This window comes from Cryptomeria japonica, chromosome 5, assembly GCF_030272615.1.
Source record: "Cryptomeria japonica chromosome 5, Sugi_1.0, whole genome shotgun sequence".
In the NCBI taxonomy this organism is placed as follows: domain Eukaryota; kingdom Viridiplantae; phylum Streptophyta; class Pinopsida; order Cupressales; family Cupressaceae; genus Cryptomeria; species Cryptomeria japonica.
In genome coordinates, this window is record NC_081409.1 from 898,951,260 (window position 1) to 898,976,277 (window position 25,018).

The following is a 25,018-nucleotide window of genomic DNA, read 5'->3' on the forward strand; positions in this document are numbered from 1 at the left end:
ATGAAGTTGTTTGTAAAGGTTGTTGGCAAGATTGATAGAAACCTATTGAGTGTGTAGTTGCCTAACTAGTGAATGGATCTACATGTTGAGTGAAGGCAGATTGAATCTTAGAAGGATATGATCAAGCAAATGTAGTGCTACTCAGATAGATCAAGAAAACCTGTTGTTTTCTAACAATTATAGCAAAAGTGAAATCCCTTAATCGAGTAAGCTCTAACAAGATTGGTTACTCATTAAATCCTCTAACAAGGTGGTCCATTAGCTTGGATTCTTAAATCCTCCAATGAGGTTACTCCTAACACGGTATTGTGCTTTTCATCAAGGCATATTTGTAAATCCCTTAATTGGGTGATTCCTAACTAGAATTAGTTCTTAACAGGACTTATTGTAAAGTTTTAATAGGCTTGGCTCCTAAGAGGGCGAACTTCAAAAGAGTTTAGATAGATATCCTTGTGAGTCTCATCTCACCGTGGTTTTTACCTATTTGGATTTTCCATGTATAAACATTTGTGTCAAGTGGTGAATGCTTTTGTGGCTGTGATCTTATTTATTGATTTGGTTAGCTTCTAATAAGGCACGTTAAGTAGAAGCATTGAGAGATGAATATTTTGAGTTATGATTAAGCATTGTTGATGTTTACAAGATTGAAGTTGTTTACTATTAAAGTTGTCATAACAATTAAACTAGTTGATGTCAAGTATTCTTATGAATATTGATCTTGATTGAGATATGTTTACTTTGTTTGACTGAGTTTGAGTTAGGGAACTTTGTATCTATTTTTCAATATACTAATTCACCCCCCCTCTCAGTATTCTACTAGATACTTATTCTTCCATCATACCATCAGTCATACCCTACCGATGTCGTCCCTTGAGCACCCTGAGTGCTAAAAATTGTCAAACTTTGATGGGCCCTAACTCAGAATCCGTGGCACCTCTGAATGATCCGTTTGAACCTATGGGGCCACGAGAGGGGTCCCTACAAAATCCTATCTTAGTTTTTCAAGTTTTCCTATGGTTTTATTAGGGAAACATTTTTTTAGTTGGTAAAAAACTCGTAAGTCTCATTCAATCAAATGTTGTCACGTGGCCAATTTCTTGTTCTGCTCATTGTGATAATGAACCATCGATTCCGACATGTCTAATTAGGAATTATTACCCTATGCATGCTCCTATTCCCCCCCCCCCCCACTTGGTCAAACACTCAGGGTCATACCCTACCGACGTCGTCCCTTGAGCACCCTAAATGCTAAAAATTATCAAACTTTGACGGGCCCTAACTCTAAATCCATGGCACCTACAAATGATCCATTTAAGCATACAGGGCCACGAGAGGGGTCCCTAAAAAAGACTATCTTGGTTTTTCAATTTTCCCTATGATTTTATTAGGGCAACATTTTTTCAGTTGGCAAAAAAATCATCAGTCTCATTCAATCAAATGTTGTCGCATGGCCAATTTCTTGTTTTGCTCGTCGTGATAATGAACCGTGTTTTCTGACATGTCTAGTTAGGAATTATTACCCTATGCATGCTCCTATTTTGTCCCCCCCACTTAGTCAAATGCTCGGGGTTATACCCTATCGACGTCGTCCCTTGAGCACCCTAATTGCTAAAAATTTGATGGGCCCTAACTCAAAATTCATGGCAAATGCGAACAATCTGTTTGAGCCTACAGGGTCACGAGAGGGGACCCTACAAAAGCCTATCTCATTTTTTCTATTTTTCTTACGGTTTTATTAGGGAAACATTTTTTAGTTGGTGAAAAAATCGTTAGTCTCATTCAATCGAATGTTCACATGTGGCCAATTTATTGTTCTCCTCATTGTGATAATGAACCATCAGTTCCAACATGTCTAGTTAGGCATTATTACCCTATGCATGCTCCTATTCCCCCCCCCCCCAAACTCGATCGAACACTCAGGGTCATACCCTACCGACGTCGTCCCTTGAGCACCCTAAGTGCTAAAAATTGTCAAACTTTGACAAACCCTAACTCAAAATCTGTGGCACTTGCAAATGATTTGTTTGAACCTACGAGGCCACAAGAGGGTTCCCTACAAAATCCTATCTCGGTTTGTCAAGTTTCCTTACAGTTTTATTAGGGCAACATGTTTTCAGTTGGCAAAAAAATTGTCAGTCTCATTCAATCGAATGTTGTCATGTGGGCAATTTCTCGTTCTTCTCTTCGTGATAACAAACCGTTGGTTCTGACATGTCTAGTTAGGCATTATTACCCTGTGCATGCTCCTATTTTAACCCCCCCACTCAGTTGAATTCTTGGGGTCATACCCTATCGGCGTCGTCCCTTGAGCACCCTAAGTGCTAAAAAATGCCAAACTTTGACAGGCCCTAACTCAGAATCCGTAGCACTTGTGAATGATCTGTTTGAACCTACGGGGCCATGAGAGGGGTCCCTACAAAATCCTATCTCAGTTTTTCAAGTTTGCCTATGGTTTTATTAGGGCAGCATTTTTTCAGTTCGTAAAAAAATCATTAGTCTCATTCAATTGAATGTTGTCGTGTGGCCAATTTCTCGTTCTGCTCATCGCGATAACGAACCATTGGTTCCAACATGTCTAGTTAGGCATTATTAACTTATGCATACTCTTATTTTTCCCCTCCCACTCGTTTGAACACTCGGGGTCATACCCTACCAACGTCGTCCCTTGAGCACCCTAAGTGCTAAAAAGTGTCAAACTTTGACAGGCCCTCCCTAACTCGGAATCCGTGGCACCTACAAATGACCCGTTTGAACCTACCGGGCCATGAGAGAGTCCCTACAAAATCCTATCTCAGTTTTTCAAGTTTTTGTATGGTTTTATTAGGGTAGCATTTTTTCAGTTGGCAAAAAAATTGTTAGTCTCATTCAATGAAAAAATATAGATAAACTAGCATTACACTGTAGACACATAATGATCATCAATGTTTCCATGTATTGTATACACATAATTACCATTACACTTGCATGTGACATCCATGAACGAATATGCAAACATGATTTTTCATCATTATCAATACAACTACACCAATGTACTCATGTACAGATACATTGTATATCATCAATATAACTAAACCAATTTGCTCATGGACATTGTATATCATCATAACAAAGTTACATAAATTCACATCCATATATAAATGTGAGATTTTGCCAAGATCAAGAGCTCAATGAAATGTACAAAATAGAGACACAATATAGGACAAGAATAAACTATATTCTCATCAATAGAGAATGATCAATAATATCAAATTACATACAATGTAGATGAGCTTGCTTATATAGGCAAGGCTAGGGATATGTGAGCACACAAACATGACATGTGGCTCAATAAGAAACAAGGGTAGGTAGGAAATAGGTGTGGGTAGGTAGGAGAAATAATATAATAGTCCACATGAGGTGGATCACCCACTGAATGTGGAGCGTAACAACAAGATCAACACATAAAAGGTGGAATTTCTCCTACACACACTATCCCAATGTGGCACAAACACCCAAGTGTCTCATACCCAAACTACTATGAAATGCATTTCCTAAGTAAACTTAAGTAAAGTGTAATAATATCCAAGATGAATAATTATTTACACCAACCCCCCCCCTTAAGTGCAACTTAGGGGAATGCACTAAAGTCTACAATGCAACTACGCAATGCAAGATGGGTCCCAGCTACTAGGCCATGTTAGGTACCCATGTACAAATGCAAATGCATGAAAACCAATGCAATGAAAACTCTCACAAAGTGGGGAAAGAGAGAAAAACCCAATGGGAAAAAACCATCTCCCAAAAAAGAGATGAAAAACTAGATACAAAGAACTCTCATAGAAGAATGTGAAGAACAAAACCCCATGTGAGGAAAAAGTCCCCCCCATATGAGAGAAGAAGAGAAGCTAGGAAGCCCCCCCTCAATCTAGAATCTACACCAATGATAGAAGCTCGAAGATGAAGAAACTGCTCCATGAATGGTGAACAACATTCCTCCCCTTAGGAAGAAACAAAACCAAAGGTGTATCCATGAAGTCTCCCCAATCATGAAGGGAAGATGTGTGAAGAAAACTCATGATGAAGGGAATCTCTGAAAACTGCTCTCAAGTGTCCCCATGTCAATGCTGAAAGATACCCCCTCCAAAGGTGGTAAACTATGCCACACTGCTGAAAAAGGCACTCCAAGATCTAGTGGAGATGGATGTAGAACATGTCCCAAAGACTCACATGTCTCCTCAAAAAATAAAGAGACCTCCTCCAACTGTTGTACATAAGTATCCACAATCATGTCAACCTCAAAAGAATGATCATGTAGAGAATGAACAAGAGGGTTAGAGTGTGCCCTCGCAACAATCGAAGAAGGATCACCTTCATCAAAGAGAAGATGAATGTCATCAATGATGTTTCCCAAATCTGCAATGTAGGATTCCACAAACAAACCTGCAATATCTGTCAAGTAATCATCCCATGAATCTGATGCTGGAAGACAATGAATATCCTGTTGCACTGAATCACATGAAGGCAAAACTGTCACACTATCTGCATCATCAGGTGCAATAGGTGATGTGATATCAATATGAGGAGATGAAATACAAGACTCAAGAATGGGTTCACATGTGAGAATCCCCATGTTCAAGTGCCCAAAGTTCTCCTCAAAATCTGAACCATCACAAGAAGTGTGATCATCATGTATAGAATCATCAAATGTGAAATCATCATCATCAACAAAATCTAAAAAGGAGTATAATCGAGATGCATGATCAACCACCCCAGTTGCAATGATAGCTCTAGTCTCCAAATCTGTAATGAAAACTAACTCAGGTGTGAACTCCACAACTCTCTTAGTTGCGCCATGTGTGATTTGATAGATAGAAAGGAGATTGTTTGTCAAGTGAGGTACACACAACACATCATTGAAGGAGTTATCCCCTATGTCAATAGATCCTTTCCCAATCACATCCATGTATGTATGATTGCCCATCAAAATATGTGGCATGGTGCAAGGCTCAAATGTAGAGAACATAGACTGTGAAGATGCCATATGATGAGAAGCCCCTGAATCTAGAAGCCATCTCTTTGAGTCATGACTGATAGTAGCACATAGAGCTTTTCCTTTTCTTGTCCCAAAAGATTGAGTCTTCCCACTTGTAGAAGCCATGAATTCTTGCCCTTTTCCTTTTGAATGTGAGGAAGTGGAAGTTGATGAATCATCCTTCTTGTAGACTTTAGGCAAATCAATGTTATGCTTTTTGATGATATGTGTGAGCTCATCAATCTTCTTAGAATGACAACGATTCTCCTCATGACCAATCTTTTTACAATAAGCACAAGTAGGTCTCTCCCTCTTTGGTGAATTATCTCTCTTGGAAGAGGATGAATCTCCTTGTTTTGGAGAAGATGGTGCTTTGTCCTTAGGCTTTGATTGCCATTTCTTCTTGTTTGAGTTGTCCTTTCCTTGATTTCCTTTGTTCCCTTGATTTGCCACTAATGCTTGAGACTTAGAAGCCTTAAGAATGACCATGCTTATCAACTTAGTTTGTTCCATCATCAACATTTCATTGAAAGCATCAAATGTAGGCATTTTGTAGCTTGAACCCATTGTCATCCTATGGGTTTGGAAACTAGAAACAAATGCTACATATTCTTGTGGAAGCTTGCCTATCAAGTTGAATATCAATTGAGTATCCTTCTTAACAATGTCACAATCTTTGAGTTGTGCCCTCAACTCATTTTCCTTAGTGACATAATCTTGTATAGTATCAAAGTTCTTGGGATCTAACATGGTGAGATCACTATCAATTTGATATCCCCTAATCTCATCAACTTGACCATACAAGTCTTGAAACTTTTGCCAAGCATCCTTGATTAGAGTACACTTCTCAATATGAAAAATGAGATCCTTTGATACATACTTTCTTAAGGTACCAATTGCCATGATATTTTTAGTGAGCCAATCCAAGTGACCAACTGGATCAACCTTAGGATCAGTGGGAGCAACAATAGTTCCATCAATGTAATGAGTGAGTCCTTTTTCCATAAGTTTACTCCATGCATCAATTTTTCAAGTAGCATAATTATGAGGAGTTAAGAGAGGAAACTTAGGAGAACCCATAGCAGCAAAAGAAAGAAAAACAAGAGCACAAAAGCATAAGAGACACCCCCCCAAATTCACTCAATCAAAGTACCCCCCCCAAAGTGATGATTTTGGCACTTTATACTTAGTGCGTGTACAATAGGCCACTTGCAAACAATGGAAAGGTAGACTTTTGATTTTGTTTTACAACTACCCCAATAGGCTGAGAACTACAAAGCAAAAGATCAGAAGATAGATCTATGCAATACAAATGTCAAATTGGCCAAATAAGACCATATGATGAAAGTACAATTTCTACCCACAATTTCTACAAAATGATAGCATATTCTGAGAGTAGACAAAGAATAATGCACTTTCAAAAAAAATGGCACCTGAAAAGGAGTTTGTATGAGCCCGAACGGAGACCTAGAAGTTGCAGAAACAGGGATTGGACAGGTACAGTCACCAAAAACTGAGAATTATAAAAATATGTCCATCAAAATTAGAAAATAATTCCACCACGTGAAAGTACATGAAATTCTAGCCCATTTCAAAAAAAAATTGCACCCAAAAAGGAGCAAAAATGAGCAAGTTATAGCCATTTGAAGTTGAACTACAAAATCAAAAAGCTCAATGAGAGGGGTCAAAAAAATTTCAAAAAATGCTGATGTGGCGCTGATGTCAGAAATTCACTGTGTTAAATTTGACGACCATCTAACCATCACAAAAACTTCGCCTCCCTGCTGACTGGGCATTCGTACTGTACGGACTGCTGACTGGGCAGGTGACTGTGCAGATGACTGAGCTATCGTACCGTATGGACGGCTGACTGGGTGGTCTGCATCAGCTCTGCATGGTAGATGATGTGGTGGATGATTGTGCATACAGTCAGACTATGTGGCGCAGGTGATGTGACTTGGCAGGTACTGGCACGGGCGGCGGCAGGAGGACGAAACGGCCGGGGGCGCCTGCAACACGCAGGTACGGGGTACGGGGGAGGTCTGCGGACCCCCCAAAAACCAGCAAAAAAATTTTCAAATTTTTTTTTTATTTTTGATGAATTTTTCCGAAAATTTTTATTTTTATTTTTATTTCTCGGAAGATATAAATTTTTTTTCAAAATTCATACAATAATAGCAAAATTGGCAAAAAAAAAATTCTCACCAAAATAGGCTGACTTTATAACCAAAATTCATGGAAATGACCTTTTGGATGCAATGGCGAGGTCGGATCTGGTCTAGGATGCCTCCAAAAGATGTTGCTCCTTAGATCTACCTCTTGATGTCGCAATAATGCCTCTTCAAGACGAATCAATGAAGCCCCAATGGTTCTGATACCATGTGAGATTTTGCTAAGATCAAGAGCTCAATGAAATGTACAAAATAGAGACACAATATAGGACAAGAATAAACTGTATTCTCATCAATAGAAAACGGTCAATAATATCAAATTACATACAATGTAGATGAGCTTGCTTATTTAGGCAAGGCTAGGGATATGTTAGCACACAAACATGACATGTGCCTCAATAAGAAACAAGGGTAGGTAGGAAATAGGTGTGGGTAGGTAGGAGAAATAATATAATAGTCCACATGAGGTGGATCACCCACTGAATGTGGAGTGTAACAACAAGATCAACACATAAAAGGTGGAATTTCTCCTACACACACTATCCCAATGTGGCACAAACACCCAAGTGTCTCCTACCCAAACTACTATGAAATGCATTTCCTAAGTAAACTTAAGTAAAGTGTAATAATATCCAAGATGAATAATTATTTACACCAACAATAAATACAACATCCCAGTTTATCTGCATCAGACATCCTCATGTCCTAAGAGAAAATCTTACGTACAACAATGCCTGCATATAAATGAAGACCAAAATAAGCAACCTTTTTTATGCGGAATGAATGTGCTACAAGAAACAAATTATAACACAATATAAATTATTTTGTCAAATTATAAATAGATAATTTGAAATATTTTTAAGATGTACAAGATTGTATAATTATGAAACTTATCAGTTTCTCTGCAAAGTCTACAAGCATAACTTTGAAGAAAGACACAAATTGATTAAAACCCTTCTCACTGCGTTTCTCTGCATGGTTGAAGATGATGGTAGATATTGTCATTTATAAATAGCAATACATTAACTTGACTTAGTGTTTATGCACAAAATTTAATCTCATTAATGCACAAAGGAATATGTACCATCACCAAGAGTAAACTAGTCAACAGCGAATGATCTAACATGAACCTATATTTTTAAGAATTGTTAGTCTACACATAAAATGCATGCATGAACATAAAGGCTTTATGATAATCACTTCAACTGAAATACATGATAATAAATGAAAAGGTGGGATTATATACCATAAAAATACATCCCTTTGAATTATATCAAGAGAACTAATGCAGAGAGTCTTAGAGCTTGGTTCAATACACCTTCTTGAGTGACTTGGCCTACTCAACCCTTCAACTACTCAAGTCCATCCATTGGCACTTAGTAGGGGTTATGCTAATGAGACCAACAAGGTATGTAACTCTTTGGCTTTCCTCCTAGGTATATCCAATGATTTTTTTGGACAATCAACTCCACCTCCTCAGGCTACCACCTCAATCACACACACTCCACTCCAGGCTCCAACCACTCCTGCAAGGATCTCAACACACTACCTCTTCCAATGGGTTCCCAATGCTTCTACCAGGTGTCTTTAAATATTTTTGAGGATTTTGGGTCATCAAACCCATCACTAGGGCTTCCTACCCTTTCTAGGTCTCTACCAGCTCAAAATAGGCCTAATTGCATTAGCCCTCCCTTGGTGGTTTTAGGGTCTTAGTTTGTAAAATTACCAAACAAGGATAGAAATAAATCATGGATTTTAGTACCCTTTTCTAATTTACAAACAATACTGGAAAAGTGCATCTGGGTTATCCGTACAAGTGGGGTTTCCAATGCTACGCTATTTTGAAGGATTTAGACCTCACCAAGTGACTTGGAAAGATGGGTCTAAAACTCTTCACCAGTAAAGACTCCTGCTCCAAAAAAAATTAGGAATCTTCAAGGGAAATTAGAGGGCTTTCCATTCATGTGTCACTTGTTCCTTCACCAATCCCCATGTGCTCATAAATCACACTTTTCTTATTGTCCTAACTCACCTACTCCTAGGGGTGAGCCTAGGGCTTCATTGTTTCTCCTCCTCAAGGACCTGAAAAACCACAAATCCTATCCTAAATCTATGTATAGACCCTAACCTATCATTCTTAATTATTTCAACAGGTGCCATTAAAGAATGCCTAGGTTAGAGCCATTTTCTTGCTCTTAAACCCTACTTGCAAGGGTTTTGCACCTAGTTGCAAAGAATGGAAGAAATCTCTACAACCTAGGACAATCAAACCTACAAATCAAACTCAATGAAGAAAAATACAATGAAAACTCATGAACTGCAATTATTTTACACCATCTAGTCCATATTGGACCATACAAGCAATGCAAAACAAATGAAAAATTGTCAAAAACCGGTGAAAACAAGTTTGCTTCACAATCCAAAAACTTGCTCTTGCATTTACAATCCTCCAACCCATAAAATAAAGTGAATTTTGGATTTTATGCTCTTGTTTCAGTTGGTTCAACCAAATTTTAATGCCTTAAACAAAAAATGCAACTTTTGCAAGAAATTGCAAAATGTTGCTTAACAACTTTTTACATCTTTTTGGATCCAAGGTGCAACTTTGCATTCTAATGCATTTTAAGACTCTTGAAGGTCCTCAAATACCCTAGAAGACCTAAAAACAACACAATTTACCCCTAATACATGAATACATTCATCTGGAGTACTTCCCCTGTGAACTACCTAAGCATCTTACTTCTCAGGCTGTCAACATCCTGAACACAATTGACTCAAACCAAAACTTGGACACCTCAACCATGACTCTATTGAGTCCTAAATGGTTGTTCCATTATTAAATCACAAAGATAACTCTCAAACTTGAAAGAAAACAAAAATTTCATTCTTGGAGTGTTAGGTGCCCTGCACCATACTCCCCTGGGACAAAGAACTCAAGTCTCTTGAGTTAAAAGGTCTGCAATCTCCAATCCATGCTAAAGTATATCTACCTCTCACATCATGGCATCTGAATTAGGTAACCCTTTGCACTTGAAAAGATAGTGCTTGTAGAGTCCTTTCCTTATTTTCTTTACTATCTTGGTATCCAAGATACTCTCCAACTTAACCGGTTGACTAGGTGGCAAATCCTTTATCCAATCTTCATGAACTGATGATGGCATGTCCATCTAATTTTTTGGTGAGTCTCCCTTGTATGGATATAGGTCACATACATTAAAAATAGGAGATATCCCCAAGGTAGGAGGAAGTTCAACCTCATATGCATTCTGCCCATACTTGTGCACCACCTTGAGAGGCCCAATTTTCTTCATCATGAGCTTGATAGGTTGTCCTTTCGGAAGTATCTCCTTCCTAAGGTATGCTAACACTAAGTCTCCCACTTTAAATTGTACTTTCCTCCTTTTTTATCATCTTGAACCTTATACTGTTTGGATTTTTGTTGTAAGGACTACCTTACCTTATCATGCACTTCTTTAATACCTTCTGCAAAGTTCTCCCCTTGTGCACTCTTAGGTCCCATTGAACTAAGATCTCTGAGCTCTAATATACCCCCAGGATGGAATCCATACACTATCTGAAAAGGACTTTTACCTATGCTATGGTTCACTAAGTCATTATATGCATATTCTACCTGTCCAAGTACTAGATCCCAAGGCTGCCCATGTTGTTTTGTAAGACATCTTAGCAGGTTACCCAATGACCAGTTGACTACCTCTATCTGACCATCTGATTGAGGATGATAGGCAAATGAAAAAGATAACTTGGTGCCCAACTTCCTCTAAAGTGTCCTCCAAAAGTGGCTCAAAAACTTCACTTCTCTATCACTAACAATGTTGATTGGATGACCATGAATTCTGACTATCTCCTTGAAGAAGAGGCCTGTAATATAGGTGACATCATTTGTTCTCTTGCAAGGTATGAAATGTGCCATTTTTCTGAATCTATCTACCACCACATACACACTATCAAATCCTCTTGGGGTCCTAGGCAAGCCTAACACAAAATCCATGCTCAAACATTCACAAGGCCTCTAAGGTATGACCAAGGGTTGATATAAACCTGCATTATGTGATGTTCTCTTTTGTCTTTGGAAGATGGTACATTTCTCTACAAACCTTCTCACTTCTGATTGCAACTTGGGCCAATAATAAAACCTACCAACCTTCTCCAAAGTCTTATCAATGCCAAAATGACCTCCTACACCTCCTTGATGCTTCTCTTGGATAATATTTTGCCTCATAGAACATTGAGGTATGCAAAGAAGATGTCCTTTGAACAACAAAACCTCTTGTATCATGTATTCTAAATAAGAGACATGTGAGGTGTTAGAGAAATCAGAACAAACATTATATATCACTGCAAAATCCTTATCATCCTTGTAGAGGTCTTTTAACTCACTCAAACCCACACTTTGCAATTGTATCTCCTACATATTCATGACTCTCCTACTTAGTGCATCAGCTACTTTGTTAGTTGTCCCTTTCTTGTGTTTGATAGTGAATGTATAGGTGTTGGTATTATGGATGTGTTGCTGTAAAGCGGAAAATCGCGATTGAACCCTAGTTGCTCTCCCCTCTTCCAACTCCGAGGAGAGAGAAGGGAGGTCGCTAGGGTTGATGGTTTTCACTTAAGGGAGATACTTTACATTCAAAAGAGGGGTTGAAACCCACAAGATCCAATCCCACACAAGGCAAGATTGGATGCTAAATGAGTTTCAAGGGTTAAGAAAGCAAGGCTACCCTCTTTTGTAAAGAATGTTGATAGAAGAATTAAGCTAGGAATGCATAGAAAGTGACAAAGATTCGCTTATAAACTGAGATAGGGATATAGGATGAAGCTACGGACCTGGAATTAGCAGTAAAATGTTGATACGGCGCTGTCCTGCAAATTTGAGCAAAAGTTGCCAGGACGATGGCGCCCGAGTGCCACAGTCCTCCGAAAAATCCGCGAAACGAAGGGGGATCTGTTCGTCTCTGCACAAGGATTCCAGATCTTCAATTTCAGCCGCGTACCTGCAACCTACACACAGAAAAGCGAAGACGATTGGGGGGTTAGAGATTAGGGGTTTGCCTTTAGGTCAAACCCCGGTTTTGGAATTAACCAAGAAATGAGAAATTGCTGTAAACGTAAATGTATGTAATGCAAAACAAGTACTAATACCTTGTTGTAAGGATGTTTGTATCCTTATGTGCGAAGGTATAGATGTTGTTGTTTGTTGTATGTTGTATGTTGTAGTATGTGATCTCCTCTTCAATGGTTGAATCCTTGTCTTGAATGTAACACTTAGCCTTGAATGGAGACTTAGAAGGAATGCTTGAATGCTTGAATGTTTGAGTATATTTTCCACGCTTTTTTCCGTCATATATGTATATGTCCAAATGAGAGAGGAAAATGTAGTTTATATACTTGTCAATTAGGGCTAATAGACTGATTTTCCCGACCTTAGGCCGACCAGGAAATGATAATTTCCAATTTGCAAACAAAAGGACCCGAAGCCCCATAGGAGACTGGGCCCAAAATAGGGCCAGGGACTAGGGCGCTGGGCGCCATGGTCCTGGGGGACCAAGGCACTGGGCGCTCTGGTCCCACCTCCCGGGATAGCAGGGTGCAAAGGAGGTTCAGGCCAGGGTGCTTGAAAAATGCAGTTTTTAGTGTCGTGAGCAAGTTTCGGGGTCTCCATTCAGGTTGCATGTTGCGTCACCATCGTGAAGACCGAAATGCAGTCGAAATTGCAAGTGTCGCAATTTTAGGACGCTACATTTAGCCCCCACTTTAGGGGGTGTATGTATGCTCATACTTCCGGTAAAGTACAAGGAAACAACATTGAAAGACTTTCACCATGTCAAGGAGGCAAGACACACCAAGCCCCCAGTGGACTAAGGATCTTACAACTCTGATTGACAAAGTAAAAGGGAAGATCACGAGGGAGAACCATGACTGTCAGTAGTAAGGTTCCCTCACCATGAGTCATGTAAAAGAAATACCAAAAATTTTCAAGGCAAAGCTAAGTTCGCCAAGAAATTTTCAAGTATCCTGAAGGGATAGATAGGGTGTATGCCCCCCTACGTTAAAGCGATCGCACACGCCTCAACGAGGGTGATTGTTTTAACGTAGTGATACACATAAGAAATGAGAAGGAAAGGAGCACGTTATCACAAAGATTTAGCCCCCAAGTGTGAGATAAACCCAAGGATAATAGACACAAAACACAAAGCACGAGGTGACTTCACTTTCCTCGGGGTCAGTATGATGTATGATAATTCATGTATATATATCATATGTATGTATGCATAATTGTTCTTCATTCCCCAATCAAGGAAGGTCACCTAGAAGAAGGGAACACATGTGTCTTTTGAGTCAACATGAGAGAGACCAAAAGAGATCTCAATGCTTTGCATCGTCCTCAAGTAGACAACACTAAGGACAACAAATAGAAGAATGAGAATAACATATAGAAGAAGTAACGAAAGAGAGGAGGAGAGAATCTGCTATGCTAATGTAACTAGTCTAGCACGTCATCTACCCCCCGATCTTGCTGATCAATGTTTCGGGAAGGCAGGGAACACGCTAGAGGAGGAACATCCAACACAGCAGATGGAGCTATCACAAGATCCAAACAAGGGCTATGTTCATGTTCCAAGCCACGTTGTTCTTGTCTAGGAGCTAGGATAAGTGCTTTAGAAAATTCGTTACATAAATGGTTATCAATATCAACAAGTTCATATTCACTATCAGAAGCAAGAGGAGTAACATGTTCATCATGAATAACATTTTTATCTATAGCATCATCAAGATTTATAAAAATAGGGTCTTTAACTCACACAGGATCAAGACCATCGTGCATCTTATGTTTAGGAGATTTTGGAGAAAATGGAATAATGCTTGTTGAAGGTGTTTTTGGAGATTGCAAAGTTTGAGAAGCAGCTGCTTGAGCTCTAAGACGACACTTTCATCGGCGTTCACGTGCATAACGATTTCATCTAGTCTTAGTAGGAAGTGGAGAAGATTGAGGAGGAGGAATGTTCTCATCCTTATCACTTGGGTGTTTAGGTTGTGGTCTCTTAGGCTGGATAATAGGAGAGGAAGAAGGTCTCTTCTCTCTATAAAAGGACGGAGGAGGAACTGCTCCATATAAAGGAGGAATTTTTGGTTTAGGAAGAAGACCAAGTCCATCATGATGAGGAGGTATAGGTCTACTTTTAGAAGGTTTATTAGGCATAGACATAGTTACATCCATAGGAACGGGTTGGGAATCTTCTTGAGGAAAGACATTAGTTTTATCTTTTAAAGGAAGAACTTCCTTCTCAAGAATGATAGGAATATCAAGTTTAGGTGTTCTAGGTTCACTTAAAGATAGGATCATATCTATTTTCCATTTTTGATAAGATTTGAAAAGATGATCACTTCGCGGAGGAAGGGATTGGAATTGTTTAGGCCAAAAGTAATCAATAGGAACGCTAGAGGTTCTTTCAGCTGGTTTAAAGAGACTATGATTGACAGTAACAACTTCACCATTATGGGGAAAATTCAAACATTTATGAATAGGAGAAGAAATAGCTTTCATGGAAGATAGCCAAGGATAGCCAAGCTTCACATGAAATTGTTCGGATGAAGGAATAATAGCAAAGCTCACATCAAGGGATTTGTTATGGACCTCAATAGGCAATGTAATAGAACCAATTGCAGGAGAAGAAAATGCATCAAATAATTTCACAACCACATCTGTTTTGTCATAGATCACTTGATTCAATTGTAAAGTAAAAAGAAATTCTTAAGTAATAACATTAACCATGCACGAAGGATCAATAAGCACTCCTCGGCAAGGTGTATTCTTGACTTTTGCAACTATGTATAAAGGACCATCAGGTGCCCTGATAGTTTCACTAGAATCAAATGTGATGGAAGATTCTTTAGGGTTTTCTTGCTGCTCTACAAAGTTAATCACATTCGGAGTCATAGACACAAGACCATCAGATGAGAAAGAGGAATCATTAGCCTCAATCGCATTAGAGGTATGAGAAGGTAATGGATCAGTAAAAATCTGAAGATTTTGGTTAGGAGGAACTATAGATGTGTTGCCTTTATCATTCACTCCAGAAACAGAAATAGTATTATTATCAATCAAATCTTGAATTTTACCCTTTAAAGAAAAACATTTTTCAGTATCATGCCCAGGCTGACGATGAAATTGACAAAAAGCTTTGTTATCAAAATAAGGTGAAGTAATCTTTGCAGGATCAATTTGTCGTACAGGAGGAAGAGTAAGCACATTTTGTTCCAATAACTTATTCATAATACTATGCAATGATTCATTCAAAGGAGTATACTTTCTTTCTTTCTTGAAAAACTTAGAAATAGGAGGCACACCTGATGCTGCATTCACATTGTTGTTGATGATGTTTTCATTGAATTTGATGGAATCTCTGTTCGGTTTAAACTTCCCAAATGGTTGTTGACTGCTATCACCCTTATCACTCGGAGCCATAGGATGTGATTGTTCCATTTGACTCACAGTCAGTTGATAATTGTGAAGAGTTGCACACAACTGTTGGAAAGAAGTAAACTCAGAAAACAGAAGTTTGTCTTGAATATCTTTTTGTAAATTAGAAATAAAGATTCTTTGAATGTCATTGTCAGGCACTGGAAAAGAAATTTGAGCATACAAATGCTTATATCTACCAATGAAATCAGTCACTTTTTCTTTAACACCTTATTTACAATGCATTAAATCAATCAAAATAACTTTAGGACTTATATTGTTTTGAAATTGTTGAATGAAAGCATTTGCAAGTTGTTCGAAAGAAGTAATAGAATAAGAAGGCAATGAGCAATACCATTGTAGGGCTTTGTCTCTTAATGTTCTAGTAAATAGTTTCGCAAGCAACCTTTGGTCATAAGCAAAATCGGTACATATTGTTTGAAAAGTCTTAACATGTGTTAGAGGATCTCCTTTACCATTATAAAGCTCCAAATGCGAGATTTCGACATGTTTAGGGGGGATAGCTCGAACAATGTCAAGAGAAAGTGGGCTTGCAACATCAAATGTGGGCACACTAAACTTAGATTGATTCATAGAGGCAATTTGTTGCTGTAAAGAAGAGACAGTTTGTGCAAGATTGTTAATGGTCGCTTCAGTCGAAGAATTCATATTAGATGTGTTAGATTGAGACGGAGGTGTTATGTTATTGAAAGAAGGTAAAGAGTAAGGTCATGGGACACTATGATAATTAGACATAGGAGATGATTGGACAGGAGGAACAATACAAGGAGGAATGGAATGGTTAAATGAATTGCCCCCTTGCGTCATGTTCATTTGTGGAGATGTAATAGGAACACTCATTGAAGGAATGAATGAAGAAGTCAGATTGAATGAAGGAAGAGGGTTAATTGAAGAGGAAGGATTGCCCCCATGACTGGTGATCACAGGAGGAATGTCTTGTATAGAAGTAGTCATTATGTTTGATGTAAAGGTAGGTATGCTAGCAATAGAAGTTGTCAAGGGAATAGAATGATTGACTTGAGTGGGAGGTTGTGTATAACCTAAAGTTTCAGCACAACTCTTTATAGGCATCACATTCGAATCCACAATGTGTGCAATACCACGCAAAATATCAATTCCATTCTTATGACTTTGAAGCATGCGTTTTAGACCCTCAATTAAAGGAAGAGCTTGACTATCAGGGTATTCTTGAGACATCCATTGGCGAAAATCGTCAAATTGATTATCCAATTTCGAAAGTTGTTCTACAGAAACCTCGTGGAGAGCTTCTTCACCATTAGGAGGATTAGAGGAATTACCCATGTCCTCATTAAAAAGGCTACTCAAATTAGGTTCCATCTCCTCAGTAATTAAACCTCAGAAAGACTTAATTCTACGGCTTCGTCTAACAGGAATAGTGTAAGTGGGGCTTATTGTTGTAAAAATCATGCACAAGAAAGGGAGAGAAGATTTTGAATTTAGAGGTAGCAATTTTCAGTAAAATCAGCCAATCTTCTAGATTTAAGCTGTTAAATGCAATCACGACAGTCTCCCGAAATTTCAGAAAAAATGTCCGGGACCGTGGCGCTCGGAGTGCACACGGTCCTTGCAACTTTTTTCGAAATTTGCAGGGATGAAAGGTATGATGGTTTTAGAGCTAATCTGAAAAAATTGAGTGATTTTATGATCTGTAGATAGGCCAAATTGAAGTTGCAATTTCAAAATTGAACCCTACCCAGATTGTCAAAAAAATGCGAAATTTGAATTTTGAAAAAGAGAGGGAAACTAAAATTTTGAATTTTATGATTTTAGAGGGAATGTCAAGAGCAATGCAAATTTTGAAAATTAAAAATTGACTCAATTTCATGCAAAATTCAATTTTGAAAGCGGAAATTAAAGTTGTTGTAATTAAGCACTTAATTTCAAAAGTCACAAATTGCAAGAATTTGAATAAAGCACTGAAATTTCGAATAAATGCAAACACACTTTTCAGATTTATGACAATAAAAACACAATTTTGACACAAAATTTCAATTTCAATGATTTTTAAATGATTAGGAGCCTTAATCCAAGCAATCACAAGACCAACTTTGACTGTAATTTTGAAAGTGTTATAATTGATAAAATCAGCCAAAATTCTGGATTTTAGCAGAAAAATACAGTAAGATCTTGCTCCCGAAATTTTGGAAAAAATGTCGGGGACGATGGCGCTCGGAGTGCACACGGTCCTCACAACTTTTTTCCAAATTTTCAGGGATGAAAGATATTGTGATTTTATTGCGGAATCCAAAGTTATAGCTGATTTGGAGATGTTTTGATCAGTGAAATTGTCGGACAAAGGTTGAATCAAGAGGGTTTCAAAAATTAGGGTTTTGACACTTAACCACTTAATTTTCAAAATTAAAACACAGATATGAACTGATAATTTGTAATAGAAGGGCAGATCTGAAACAAACATTAATAATTAAATATTTCACAAGTTCAATTACTAAAAAAGAAATTTAGGGTTTTTCATGCAATCACCTCTAAAATTTGCAAAAGATTAAACATGGAAATGTAATCAAGGAATCAAATTTTTAGATCTAGCCATGAATAATCAGAAAGGATGTTCACGTTGGGTTCACCAAAATGTAAAGCGGAAAATCGCGATCAAACCCTAGTTGCTCTCCCCTCTTCCAACTCCGAGGAGAGAGAAGGGAGGTCGCTAGGGTTGATGGTTTTCACTTAAGGGAGATACTTTACATTCAAAAGAGGGGTTGAAACCCACAAGATCCAATCCCACATAAGGCAAGATTGGATGCTAAATGAGTTTCAAGGGTTAAGAAAGCAAGGCTACCCTCTTTTGTAAAGAATGTTGATAGAAGAATTAAGCTAGGAATGCATAGAAAGTGACAAAGATTCACTTATAAACTGAGATAGGGATATAGGATGAAGCTGCAGACCTGGAATTAGCAGTAAAATGCCGATACGGCGCTGTCCTACAAATTTGAGCAAAAGTTGTCAGGACGATGGCGCCCGAGCGCCACGGTCCTCCGAAAAATCCGCAAAACAAAGGGGGATCTGTTCGTCTCTGCACAAGGATTCCAGATCTTCAATTTCAGCCGCGTACCTGCAACCTACACACAGAAAAGTGAAGATGATTGGGGGGTTAGGGATTAGGGGTTTGCCTTTAGGTCAAACCCCGGTTTTGGAATTAACCAAGAAATGAGAAATTGCTGTAAACGTAAATGTATGTAATGCAAAACAAGTACTAATACCTTGTTGTAAGGATGTTTGTATCCTTATGTGCGAAGGTATAGATGTTGTTGTTTGTTGTATGTTGTATGTTGTAGTATGTGATCTCCTCTTCAATGTTGAATCCTTGTCTTGAATGCAACACTTAGCCTTGAATGGAGACTTAGAAGGAATGCTTGAATGCTTGAATGTTTGAGTATATTTTCCACACTTTTTTCCGTCATGTATGTATATGTCCAAATGAGAGAGGAAAATGTAGTTTATATACTTGTCAATTAGGGCTAATAGACTAATTTTCTCGACCTTAGGCCGACCAGGAAATGATAATTTCCAATTTGCAAACAAAAGGACCCAAAGCCCCATAGGAGACCGGGCCCAAAATAGGGCCAGGGACCAGGGCGCTAGGCGCCATGGTCCTGGGGGACCAGGGCACTGGGCACCCTGGTCCTGAAGGACCAGGGCACTGGGCGCTTTGGTCCCACCTCCCGGGACAGCAGGGTGCAAAGGAGGTTCAGGCCAGGGTGCTTGAAAAATGCAGTTTTTTAGTGTCGTGAGCAAGTTTCGGGGTCTCCATTTAGGTTGCATGTTACGTCGCCATTGTGAAGACCGAAATGCAGTCGAAATTGCAAGTGTCACAATTTTAGGACGCTACAGTTGCATTAGTTTTGTCATTGATGTCAACACTTATCTTCTGGAAATCTTTGGTTATGTTGAACCAGCATATTATGTTCACCGACAAGTTCAATGACTTATGCACAGTCATCGGTATATTGTTCACCAATAGGTTATATTGTTCACTAGCACTAAGGATTACTTTTTATCATCTGGAGATCACTTGGTTATGTCTAAGATGTGGTTTGGATACTTGGCTTTGGTATTTTGGTAATAGTAATTAGTTTTACGAGTTGGTTGTATGTTCGGTACTTGTATTGCTTTGGCATTTGATGTCAAAGGGGGAGAGATATCTATGAAAAAAATTATCCTATGGGGAGAGAGAGATTATTCTTTGGGGGAGAGATATATACTCTATGCATTTATTTTTGATCTATTCTAGAGATTGTTGGTTTTTGTTTTTTGGCATTCTATTTTGGCACTTAGATATTTTTCCATCTTGTGTCGCCATCAATGCCAAAGGGGGAGATTGTTGGTATTATGGATGTGTTGCATTAATTTTTTCATTGATGTCAACACTTATGTTCTGGAAATCTTTGATTATGTTGAACTGACGCATTATGTTCACCGACAAGTTTAGTGACTTATGCACAATCACTGGTATATCGTTCATTGACAGGTTATATTGTTCACAGGTACTAAGGATGACTTGTTATCATTTGGAGATCACTTGGTTATGTCTAAGACATGGTATGGATACTTGTTTTTGGTATTTTGGTTATTGGTCTAATCAGGTTGACATATTTGTTGTTACCGGAAAGTTGGTCTAGGTTATGGACCGGCATGCATTATCTATTCCAGATCAGCACGACACATTATGGAGATGATTAAATTAATTCGATATTTTTGTAAATATATTGATCCGACATGATGCATCCTATCTTGACTTATTTGTAATTGGTTTAATTGTAATATTCTTGGTAAGCCAACCTACACATTTGGTCCTAGGTTTTGATGTATATGTAAGATCTCATTTGTGAGATGATGTAATAGGTAGAAGGAAGATAATGGCATATGGTATAAGGTTTTGTAATATGGTATGTGTGAATATTGAAGATCATATGAGAAAACCATAGAGAAGGTTCAAGGAAGGTTTGAAGGTGATTATTAGAGCTTAACTGGTACTAAATCCAGCATTGGAGATGCTACTTTGAGAAGTACATTATCATTGGATTTAACCATCCAATTGTGGTCAGTGTGACTCCTATTTTGTGATTGAGTAGTGAGCTCTAAGCGCTTGGCCTTTCTACATGTGCAGACCCCATTTGTATACACATACTATCTGCAATAGTATCATCTAATTGTGGGTAAGGTTTCCCACCATGGTTTTTCCCCTTACAGGGTTTCCATGTACAAATATTTGTGTTATGTTTTGTGGATGTTGTTTCTCTTTTTGTTTTATGCATTGAGTTTCATTGGTATTAATATTAACTGCCAATCTGTCAACCATCATTAAGTTTGGTTTACCAGTATTAAGCATCAAGTTTGATTAAGTTATATTTGGGTTGAAATTAATTTACAACTGATTCACCCCTCCCCTCCCCTCTTAGTTGCCTCCAGGTCCTAACAATAGGATTGCAAGTACTCAACACACTTTAGGTGTCTTTGGTTCAACATCTCTTTCCCATTGAGGAAACTAAGGGCATGATTGTTAGTGAAGACTACAAATTCTTTGGGCAGCAAGTAATGACACCACTTTTTCAATGCTTGAACCATTGCATACACATCCAAGTCATATGTGGAGTACCTTTGATTAGCTTCATTTATCTTTTCTGAGAAGAAATCTATAGGATGTCCCTCTTGGCTTAAAACTATCCCTATCGCCCTTTGGCTTGCATCACATTCTACTGTAAACAACTGATTGAAATTAGACAATCTAAGGGTTGGCAGCTCTGCTATCTTGGTTTTCAACATTTAAAACCCCTTATTGGCTTCCTCTGTCTGCTGAAAGTGACACTTAATCCCTCCTTTAATGGTAATGAGAATAGGAGCACAAACATGGCTAAAGTTTCTCACAAACTTCCTATAAAAAGATGTCATTCCATGAAATCTTCTTACTTCACCTATGCCCCTAGGGATAGGCCAATTAAGTATTTCTTATACCTTACTTGGATCCATTTTTAAACATCCATGATAAATAACAAAACCAAGGTATACAAGCTCTGTTTTCAAAAACTCACATTTTTTAAGGTTAATCTTGAGTTGAGCCTCCTTCAACATCTTCAAGACCATCTCCATATGCTTGAGGTGTTCCTCCTTGGACCTGCTAAAGATCAAAATTTCATCAAGATACACAACAACAAATCAACCAATAAAATCAACTAAGACTTCGTTCATGAGCCTTTGGAAGGTACTAGGTGCATTGGTGAGGCCAAATGGCATCACTAACCACTCATATAGGTCTGCATTGGTTCTAAAGGTTGTCTTCCATTCATCTCTAGGTCTGATTCTAATATGATGATAACTAGACTTCAAGTCCACCTTTGTAAAGTAGCTTGCACCTCCTAGATTGTCCAATAGGTCCTCAATCCTTCGCATGGGAAACTGGTGCCTTATAGTAATCTTATTGATAGCTCTAGAGTCCATGCACATTCTCCATTTGCCTCCCTTTTTAGGCACTAACATAGTAGGAACAACATATGGACTCAAGCTCTTCTTGATAAACCCTTTGTCCAAGAGTTCTTGCACGTGTTTGGCAATCTCTTCATTTTGACTAGGTGTCATTTTGTAGGCAGCTTTGTTTGGGAGATTGGCCCCTGGGATTAAGTCTATTTGATGATTCACATCTCTCATTGGATGAAGAAAATCAAGCATGTCATCCTCTATCACTGTTGCATATTATTTGAGTAGACCTTGCACCTCTTGAGGTACTTCACTCATTGGATCTGCCTTAGCTTCATCTTTAGGTTCAACACTATAGCATGGCCTTGATGACCTTCTTGTTTCAACACTTTAAGAAACTCTTTGCCTCTCATTAGCATCACACTTGAGCCTATTGGTTTTTCTTCCTTTTGATCAGGTAGTGGATCCATTTGGTACTTCTTTCCATTCTTAGTGATAAGATAGTTGTTCTTTTCTCTATCATGAGTGGCTCTTACATCATATTGCCATTGACGACCCAACAAGAAATGAAAAGCATCCATAGGCAATATGTCACATAGTAATATGTCCTTATACTCACCAATTTCAAAATCCACCCATTCTTGTTCATCAACCAAGATATGTTGACCCCGGTTGAGCCATGATACCCTGTAAGGAGTGAGATGAGGTAATCTTTTCAGTTTGAGTTTGTCAACCATTTCAACTGAGACAATATTCTTAGTGGAACCTAAATCTACAATCACCTTACAAATCTTCCCATGTGAGCTACAAGTGGTCCTAAACAAACTTTTCCTCCCTGGTAGCTCTTGAGCTTGGGGTATCTTGAGCATTGTTCTCCTCCTCATCAACTTTTCTCCATCTGTCATTGGCCCTACCTTGCTGATTGAAGAAATTACACTATGAGTGTCCTCCTCTTGCAAAAATTGAGTTATTCTTTCCCCCATGTATGAGCTTGTTGAGCTTGAGGCTTTTCCTGGGCACTTACTCATGGTATGCCCAACTTGATTGCAATGATAACACCTACTAGTGAAGACTGTGTTTCCCCTTCCTGAGTTTCCAAACCCGCCCCTAAAATTTCTCCTTCCTCTATAGGATCCTCTAAATTCTCCTCTCTGAGAGTCCTCACTGCCTTCTTGGCCTTGCTACTCTTCATTTCTTGGTGATTTCTGCCCTCTACCAAAGATTCCTCTACCTCTGAAATTCTTACCTCACCTATGTTTCTGATTTTGTTCACTCCTCCTTTTGATCTTCTCTTATGCCCTTAGGGCCAACTAAAAACACTTATGGACCATGTCTAGTGTAAGGATACTTATCTCATCTTATACATTCTGTCTAAGGCCATTCATGTACCTAGACAACTTCTCCACTTCATTCTCATGCTTCCTAGCCCTCAAACTAAGTTTGTGAAATTCCTCAGTGTATGCATTGACATCTAACTCCCTTTGTTTCAGATTTTGCAGTCTCTTATGGATTTGAACTTCATAATCCCCTAGAAGGAATTTTGCCTTAAGTTTGATCTTCATATGCTCCCATGAGATTATCTTCTTCTTGCCTTCTTGTATCCTTTCTTCATGCATCATATTCCACCAAACTAATGTTGATCCTCTCAATCCTAATTTGGCCACATTTACTCTTTTCTCTTCTACTACATCTTTGTAATCAAAATGATTATTGAGAGCCTCTATCCAATCTAGAAACTCTTCTCCATTGAGGTTTCCTCCATAGGTGGGTAATCCTTCCAAGTTGTCTTTCAAAATAGATTTGACTGCATCCAAGAATAGTTTTTGGTCTTGAGGCATGGCTACTACTATTGGTTCCTCTCCATCTTCCACTTCTTCATTCGTCTCATCACCCCATTCTGTCTTAACCTTCCCCTTCTCCTTCTCAACCTCTCTGGTTCCTCTACTTCCTTCTGCATCCTTAAATCCTTCTATCATCTCTACCACCAACTACTAGATGGATTCTGAAGTCATTCCCTTTGGAGGCATTGAACTTTCTCCTAATTCTTCACAATCTAACATACACCAAATCTTTCAAAGAATGTCTCAGATACCACTCTGATGTAGAGTCTTGGAGCTTGGTTCAATACACCTTCTTGAGTGACTTATTCTACTCAACCCTTCAACTAATCAAATCCATCCATTGACACTTAGTAGGGGTTATGCTAATGAGACCAACAAGGTCTATACCTCTTTGTCTTTCCTCCTAGGTATGGCCAATGGTTTTTTTGGACAATCAACTCCACCTCTTGAGGTTGCCATCTCAATCACACACACTCCACTCCAGGCTCCAACCACTCCTGCAAGGATCTCAACACACTACCTCTTCCAATGGGTTCCCAATGCTTCTACCAGGTATCTTTAAATAATTTTGAGGCTTTTGGGTAATCAAACTGGTGCAGAGGCATCTAAGCACACACGCATACCAGGAGGTCAAAAGTCATAATATGAACAATTTTATTGTATTTGAGTCATTCATAATGTATTAAGGTTATTTGAGTCCATTGAATCATAATATGTAAGGCCAAATGAGCCATTTTGTCCAAAGATATCATATTTGGTCCATCTTGAAGTGTTAAGAGTGCCCATGTAAGGGTTAGAGTCATTTATGTAAAAAATGCATCTATGGCTGTCATAGATCCATGGAGGATCACATTTGATGTAATTTTGTATGGGGATGATATTGAATGATATATTAATGAAATATATTTCAAATGAATCCTTTCTTATGCATTTTTGTGGAGTATTTGGCAAGATATGTTTGTTTTTACAATAATTGTTGAAACCCTATCAAGGGTTACCTGGTTTTGGGAAAATGATTAGAACTTTTGATTTAACTGTTGGATCTGGC